The sequence below is a fragment of the Sapajus apella genome, unplaced genomic scaffold (assembly GCF_009761245.1).
Source record: "Sapajus apella isolate SASKATOON/1434 unplaced genomic scaffold, GSC_monkey_1.0 scaffold3, whole genome shotgun sequence".
In the NCBI taxonomy this organism is placed as follows: Eukaryota; Metazoa; Chordata; class Mammalia; order Primates; family Cebidae; genus Sapajus; species Sapajus apella.
The window spans coordinates 19831478-19841014 of record NW_022436943.1 but is presented as its reverse complement, the minus strand read 5'-3'; positions in this window follow the sequence as shown (position 1 = coordinate 19841014).

Genomic DNA, 9537 nt, shown 5'->3' with positions numbered 1-9537 from the left:
TACCCAGGCTGGAGTGCAATGGCGCGATCTCGGCTCACCGCAACCTCTGCCTCCTGGGTTCAGGCAATTCTCCTGCCTCAGCCTCCTGAGTAGCTGGGACTACAGGCATGCGCCACCATGCCCAGCTAATTTTTTGTAGTTTTAGTAGAGACGGGTTTCACCATGTTGACCAGGATGGTCTTGATCTCTTGACCTTGTGATCCACCCGCCTTGGCCTCCCAAAGTGCTGGGATTACAGGCTTGAGCCACCGCGCCCGGCCAAAATAAAGCTTTAAATAAGAAATCATTTTGTGTTTTCCATTTTAAGTTATCTTAATTCATAGTTAACATGGGTTTTATAGATAAAGAACGTGCTTCCCAATACTCATGTAATATTGTATAACAGATGCAAATACATTATATCAAATGGCGCACTAGTAATCAAAAAAAGGCAGCAATGGGAGTTTTAGTATTCAGGGTTGGGGTTGAGATGCAGAACAGCTGAGTACTTTAAAAGCAAGATCCACCTCACTGATGAGATTGCAGACTTGGACTCAATAAAAGTTTTGAAGCAAGATTTAAATTATGTGAAAAAAGTCCAGGTCAATTTAGGCCACTGGATACAAAGATGTTTGTGAACAGAGCTCTCCAGAGCAAAGGTGGACTTCTTTACTCAAGGGCCCATGAAAGTTGTGATCTCCCTCTCAAAGGGTACTTCCTTAATAAGTAAGCTATAAAGAAGGAGAGTGTGGCTAGAGAGAAGGGATATATAGAGATACCCTCAAACTTTTGCTTTACCTTTCCTCTAGGGAATATGTTGATAAGAAACATTTGTTAACTTGTGTAATAACTATCATAGAGCATCTATTGTGTAAGTGCTCAAGATGTAAGTGTGTATTAAACACAACTCCTATCTCTGGGGACTTTATGATCTGTTGAGAGAAAAACAAACAAGTAAACAATTGAGTGGTATGGTAGAAGTGGGCAGAGCTTGCTATAAGAGCTCAGAAAAGATTCCTAAAACTATCTTGGGGCCCTGGGAAGAGGAAATGCCATGTAAGCAGATAAACTGAAGTTAGGAATGCTTTCAGCTGCAAGTAACAGAAACCTTAACTTACAGCAACTTTAACAAATAGTAAGAAGTCTGGAGGTAAGTAGCTGCTACATTTGGTGAGAGGCTGACAATGTGTTGCAGGCCATCTGGTGTTTCTTAACCTTTTTTTAATGTTTGTTGCCCCATGGTCGAGAAAGGCTGCCCCAGCTCCAGGCATCACACAAAGGAAGCACAGGAAAGAACTGAGGCAGCTATATCTGTCCCATTTTCATCAGGTTAATGAAAATCTTTCCCAGAAGCACCCCCCAATAAATGTTTTGATATGATCCATAGCTCATAATAAGAGTACATGACTTCCCTTAGCCACAAGGGAAACTTGGGAGTATAAACATTAAATAATTTAACTTCTAGAGTGGGAAATGGCAAGGGGAGATGGTGACTTTAAGCATCAACAATGTCTGCCACAGAAAAATAGCTATCAGTCAGGAAAAATGTGTAGGTATTACAAGCAAAGAAAGCAACATGTGCAAAGGGCTAAAAATGACAGACAGCATAATACAACCTGGGAAATAAATAGATTTCCAAGTAGTTAAGGGTAAGGTGCAACTAGAGGCTGCAGTGTGGGATAGGGCTGGAGAGGCAGTATCCTGGACTTTATCTTGAGCACAATAGGAGATATTTAAAAGTTTCAAATCAGGAAAAGTCATAATCAGGGGTTTGATTCTTTTAGTGTATTATTTAGAAAGTTTGTTTCAAAGTTCAAACGGGGTTAAACAATAAAATAGATACATTGCTTCATGTAAAAATCCGGAGATAGAAGAGACTGAGGCACAGTTCTGTCGGGGATCAGACTCAATTTCTCTATAACTGGTCTGGGTTCTGCCATGCTCTGTAAATTTCCCTCATCTCAAGCTGGCTTCCTTCAAGGACTCATGGACTGTGAGGAGTTTCTACAACTAAAGCAAGCTCACTCAAATGTGGCAGAAAGAGATGACTACCTCTTTGAGCCAAAGGTTTGATGTTCATCACATCTACCCACAGCAGCACCTAGATTAGTGTTTGATGGAGAAACTGGGTACTATAACCTGATCAAGTTGAAACACAAAACAGTCCCACCCACGACAGGAAAGAGAAACTAACGCAATTTTCTCTAGGACAAAGATTCTTTTTGTCTCTCACTTTGGAAATGGCTAGAAAAGCCAAGTTATTTACTATAAGTAACCTGAAATATTCCCTTAATGAAACATCCCCTGTGTATGTACAGCGTGAGGCCAAAAAAGAAAGGAAAGGATTGGATCTAGCCTTTCACAGGGAAGGTTTACTGCAGAATCAGAACAAGACAGAGGCTATCAGATGGAAGGAAGTCCACTTATGGGCAGAGAGATGTTATTCCTGCATATCAGATTAGTAAAGATCTGTTCAAATATTAACACTCATTCTACAGGTAGAAATATAAAATAGTAAACTTTTTACAAAAACCAATGCAATGCTATGCATTGAACACTTTTGGCATGGTCCATACCACTTACCCCATCAAATACTCCTAGTATTCTATTTCAAAAAATAATCAGAGATTCAAAGAATAATGTGAGCAAGAATGTTTACCTCCACATTCTTTATAGTACCAAAATACATAAACATCCTAAATATTCCAAAATTATGATTTACTGAAAGACTACTATACAGTCATTAGAAAGTGTGATGTGTTTTTGTTTATCTATTTGTTTGTTTATGTTCTGTTTTGTTTTTGTTTTTGTTTTTTGAGACAGAGTCTCACTCTGTCACCCAAGCTGGAATACATTGGTGCAATCTCGGCTCACTGCAACCTCCACCTACTGAGTTCAAGTGATTCTCCTGCCTCAGCCTACTGAGTAGCAGGGACTACAGGCATGTACCACCATGCCTGGCTAATTATTGCATTTTTAGTAGAGGCAAGGTTTCACCATGTTGGTCAGGCGGGTCTCGAACTCCTGACCTCAAATGATCCACCCACCTCAGCCTCCCAAAGTGCTGGGATTACAGGCATGAGCCACCGCGCCTGGCCAGAAAGTGTGTTTTAAAGTAACATATTATAAAATTAGAACACTGTCAATATTAGACAGATCAATGAGACAGAAAATTAACAAGGATATTCAGGACTTGAACTCAGCTCTGGACCAAGCAGATCTAATAGACACCTATAGAACTATCTACCACAAATCAACAAAATATACATTCTTTTCAGCACCACATCACACTTATTCTAAAATTGACCACATAATTGAAAGTAAAAGACTCCTTGGCAAATGCGAAAGAACAGAAATCATAACAAACAGTCTCTCAGTTCACAGTACAATCAAATTAGAACTCAGAATGAAGAAACTCACTCAAAACCACACAACTACATGGAAACTGAAAAACATGCCCCTAAATGACAACTGGATAAATAACAAAATTAAGGCAGAGATAAATAAGTGATTTGAAGCCAATGAGAACAAAGACACAACATACTAGAACCTCTGGGACACAGCTAAAGCAGTGTTTAGAAGGAAATTAATGGCACTAAATGCCCACAAGAGAAAGTGAGAAAGATCTAAAACCAACACTCTAACATCACAATTAAAAGAACTAGAGAAGCAAGAGCAAACAAATTCAAAAGCTAGTGGAAGACAAGAAGTAACTAAGATCAGAGCAGAACTGAAGGAGATAAAGACACAAAAAATCCCTTCAAAAAATCAATAAATCCAGGAGCTGGAACCGGTTTTTTGCAAAGATTAACAAAATAGAATGCTAGCCAGACTAATAAAGAAGAAAAGAGAGAAGAATCAAAAGACACAATAAAAAATGATAAAGGGGATATGACCACTGATCCCACAGAAATACAAATTACCATCAGAGACCACTATAAACACCTCTCTGCAAATAAACTAGAAAATCTAGAATAAATGGATAAATTCCTGGACAGATACACCCTCTCAAAACTAAGCCAGGAAGAAATCTGAATAAACCAATAACAAGTTCTGAAATTGACGCAGTAATTAATAGCCTACCAACCAAAAAACGTCCAGGAAAAATTCACAGCCGAATTCTACCAGAGGTACAAAGAGGAGCTAGTATCATTCCTCCTGAAACTCTTCCAAACAATAGAAAAAGACAGACTCCTCCCTAACTCATTTTATAAGGCCAGCATCATCCTGATACCAAAACCTGGCAGAGGCACAACAACAACAACAAAAAAATTTCAGGCCAGTATCCCTGATGAACATCGATACAGAAATCCTCAATAAAATACTGGCAAACCGAATCCAGTAGCACATCAAAAAGCTTATCCACCACACTCAAGTTAACTTCATCCTTGGCTGGATGAAGCCTGGTTCAACATATGCCAATCAATAAATGTAGTCCATCTCATAAGCAGAACCAATGGCAAAACACACATGATTATCTCAATGGATGCAGAAAAAGCCTTCAATAAAATTCATCACCCTTCATGCGAAAAACTCTCAATAAACTAGGTATTGATGGAATGTATCTCAAAATAATAAGACCTATTTATGACAAACACACAGCCTATATCATACTCAATGGGCAAAATCTGGAAGCATTCCCTTTGAAAACTGGCACAATACAGGTATGCCCTCTCTCACCACTCCTATTCAACATAGTATTGGAAGTTCTGGCCAGGGCAATCAGGCAAAAGAAAGAAAGCATATTCAAATAGGAAGGGAGAAAGTCAAATTGTCTCTGTTTGCAGATGACATGATTGTATACTTAGAAAATCCCATCCTCGCAGCCTAAAATCTTTTTAAACTGATAAGCAACTTCAGCAAAGTCTCAGGATACAAAATCAATGTGCAAAAATCACAAGCATTCCTATACACCAATAATAGACAAACAAAGAGCCAAATCATGAGTGAACTCCCATTCACAATTTCCAACAAAAGAAATACCTAGGAATACAGCTTACAAGGGATGGGAAGAACCTCTTCAAAAAGAACTACGAACCACTGCTCAAGGAAATAAGAGAGGACACAAACAAACAGAAAAACTTTCCATGCTCATGGGTAGGAAGAATCAATATCATGAAAATGGCCATGGTGCCCAAAGTAATTTATAGATTCAGTGCTATCCCCATCAAGCTACCATTGACTTTCCTCACAGAATTAGAAAAAAACTACTTTAAATTTCATATGGAACCAAAAAAGAGCCCATATAGCCAAGACAATCCTAAGCAAAAAGAACAAAGTTGAAGGCATCACACTACCTGACTTCAAACTATACTACAAGGCTAAAGTAACCAAAAGAGCATGGTACTGGTACCAAAACAGATACATAGACCAACAGAACAGAACAGAGGCCTCAGAAATAATGCCATACATCTACAACCAACTAATCTTTGACAAACCTGACAAAAACAAGCAATGGGGAAAGGATTCCCTATTTAATAAATGATGCTGGGAAAACTGGCTAGCCATATGCAGAAAATGGAAACTAAACCCTTTTCTTACACCTTATACAAAAAGCTCAAGATGGATTAAAGACTTAAACATAAGACCTAAAACCATAAAAACCCTAGAAGAAAACCTAGGCAATACAATTCAGGACATAGGCATGGGCAAGGACTTCATGACTAAAACACCAAAAGCAATGGCAACAAAAGCCAAAATAGATAAATGGGATCTAATTCAACTAAAGAGCTTCTGCACAGCAAAAGAAACTATCATCAGAGTGAACAGGTAACCTACAGAATGAGAGAAAATTTTTGCAATCTATCCATCTGACAAAGGGGTAATATCCAGAATCTACAAGGAACTTAAACACATTTGCAAGAAAAAAACAAACAACCCCATCAAAAAGTGGGTGAAATACATAAACAGAAATGTCTCAAAAGAAGACATGTATGCAGCCAACAACCATGAAAAAAAGCTCGTCATCACTGGTCATTAGAGAAATGCAAATCAAAACTGCAATGAGATACGATCTCACACCAGAATGGAGATCTTTAAAAAGTTAGGAAACAACAGATGCTGGAGAAGATGTGAAGAAATAGGAACATTTTTACACTGTTGGTGGAAGTATAAATTAGTTCAAACATTGTGGAAGACAATGTGGCAATTCCTCAAGGATCTAGAACCAGAAATACCATTTGACTCAGCAATCCCATTACTGGGTATATGCCCAAAGGGTTATAAATCATTCTACCATAAAAACACATGCACATATATGTCTGTTGCAGCACTGTCCACAATAGCAAAGACTTGGAACCAACCCTAATGCTCATCAATGATAGACTGGATAAAGAAAATGTGGCACATATACACCATGGAATACTATGCAGCCATAAAAAAGGATAAGTTCATGTCCTTTGCAGGGACATGAATGAAGCTGGAAACCATCATTCTCAGCAAACTACCACAAGAACAGAAAACCAAACACTGCATGTTCTCACTCATAAGTGAGAGTTGAACAATGAGAACAAATGGACACAGGGAGGGGAACATCACACAGCAGGGCCTATTGGGGGGTGGGGGACTAGGGTAGAGATAGCATTAGGAGAAATACCTAATGTAGATGACGGGTTGACAGATGCAGCAAACCACCACGGCACGTGTATACCTATGTAACAATCCTGCAGGTTCTGCATATGCATCCCCAAACTTAAAGTATAATTTAAAAATAATAATAATAAAATAACATCTGGTCTGCAAGGAGAAAGGAACAGTGAGTTGTTTAATGGATACAGTTTCAGTTTTCCAAGATGAAACATTTCTGGAGATTGGGTGTACAACAATGTGAATGTACCTAACTATTGAACTGAACACTTAAAAATGATTAAGATGGTAATTTTTTGTTATATGTTTTTTAACCACAATTAAAATAAAATCATTTCAAAAACAGAAAAAAAATATTTATCATAATAAGTGAAAAGAAGATACAAAACTCCAAATGTATGATTCAAATTTTGCAAATAAAATGAACAGAAAAAGTATTTTAAAATCTTAATAGTATCTCAGGGTGGTGTGTTTGCAGATTGTTTTAATTTTCTTCTTTGTTTCTGTCTCTGTTATTCACATTTTTACCAATGAGGAAAATAGAAGCTAGTGATTATGAAGCTGTATGTTTTTACATTATCTCAATTAATCCTCACAACAATCCAATGAGGTGGCGACTATTAAAATACTTATTTTACACATAAGAGACATTGGTAACATCCAAAATTGCACAGCTAATATGTGACTGGACCAAATTTGAACTTAGGTCTGTATGAATGTGGAATGTATACTTTCTAGGATTTTTATAATCATAACACTAATGAACGTACAAGAGGGACTATCACTTGGCATTGTTTGGGTTGTTTGTAAATGTGAAGGTCAAAGGAAATACATATCGTTTAGCCTACATCAAATAGGCTGGATCAGAACAAGTACTGGTAATAACCCAGACACCAAAAATGAGTCTGGATAAAAATGCTTCAGCTGGGATTTGTAATGATTATGGATACACTGGGTCAGTGCTAACGCCTCAGAGAAAGCCAAGAGACATTGATTAGACCTGAGATTTTGCAGTGCAAAACTAACAGTCAGGAGGCTTATGAGATTGTCTGGTGGAAAAGATATGGGTGGAAATTGCTTTACTGGGGTCAGGAGTGGAGACATATAGCTTTTAATGTAAGGTGTCAGAAACACAGGCTCTGGGTTTAAGTCCCAGCTCACTGGCTCTCTCTTACTAGCTAGGGAGTATCCATAGTATCCATAGGCAAGTTAATTATCTTCTCTGCTCGTCAGCTTTTCTATCTGTAGAATGGGAATAGTCATATCTTACCTTAGTCTGTTCAGTCTGCCATAACAAAATACCATGGAGTGGGTGACTTATGAACAACAGGAATTTATTTCTCACAGTTCTGGAGGATGGGAAGTCCAAGATCAAGGTGCCAGTAGATTTGGTATCTGGTGGGGGCTCATTTTCTGATTTATACACAGTGACTTTGTGCTGGGTCTCCACCTGAAAAAGACAAACAAGCTCCTTCAGGTCTCTTTTATAAAGGCACTGATCTTATTCATGGGAGCTCTGCCTTAGCACCTAATAGCCTCCCAAAAGGCCCCACCTCCTAATACCACCACCTTGGGGTTAGGTTTTAACATATGAATTTAGGGGGGACAATAATATTCACACTATAGCACACCTCATAGGGTTTTTTGAGGTTTAAATGAAGTAATCTTTATAATACATCTAGTGTCGTATCTGACACATACGCTATTGACTAATTTTAGCTATTACAATTGTTTATCTTAATCTCACTGTTTTAGTTGTCAATCACAAAATATGACCAGTCAACTTTTAGTTGTTAAATTATTTCACCTTTCCTTTAAGCAATTAATAAACAGTGGTGTAACATTCAGGAAAAAGCCTGATTTGTAACATTTGAAGATTATCTGCAGTGTAAATATTCCTGCAGTGGTAGATTTCAAGCTACCAAAGGTTTAATGACAGGCTCTCATAATTCCCAAATATTTAATAAATCAGCTCTCACAGGATGGTGCAAGCTAGCTCCAGATGGCTCTGGAACTACCATCTTATTTCTTCTGCCAAGGTTTTCCCCTATCAAACATTCATGACCAATACTGGCTACGTAATTTGCTGGCCCTCATTAAAATAAAATTTAAAATATGAGTCCCTTGTTCAAAAATCACAAGAATTTTAAGACGGTGACAGCAGAACATTAAACCAAATTTGGGACCCTTCTGAGCCTGGGACCTATGCAACAGCACCTACACCTGTGAAGCTGACCTTCATGATTTGTCTAATGTTCTCCACTACCTTCATACCACTGTTTTTTAAGGGCTACAGGCCATGGGTAGTTCTAGGGGACTCAGCTTCCATATCTCAACTTCCACTTTTCTAAAACTGCTTTGTCAGAGAAGGTCCCCATGGTAAAAGTCATCCTAGCCCAACTTCCCTTTCACAAACATTTTCGGCTCATTTCAAAACAGTCTTACCTCTTACCTATGCAGCATCTAATCATGCTGTATAACCCAAAACTGTTAAAATATAGCCAGACAATTGTTTTAACCAGGGTGCCATAAGTATACACCAGAATCAACTCATTAAAAGTTGTATTTCTAAAGAATATTTGCTTTTGTTTGTTTTATTAAATTTTTAAAGTTATCAAATTATTTGTATTGTTTTAAATGAAATAATGCCTATAATGATAATCCAAAATGAAAAGTCTATTTTAAAGAAAAGGCTTAGAGCCTTTTCTTCATAGAAACAACATACACATATGTTGCAAAGAAATACAACAGGGTGATCAACAGAAAACTTCCAAGCATAAAGGTATATGACATTAAGATAAAGTTCTTAAAGAAAGGAAAAGAGATATAAATTCTAGGAGAGAAAATAATGATGTAAAATATTTGACTGATATAGAAGAACCTATTTATGCATTTTTAAATGGGTCATGATTCCATTGCATGATATGCCACTGGGTTCATTGAGTGATGCATCAGTTTCTGCTAATTGTCAAT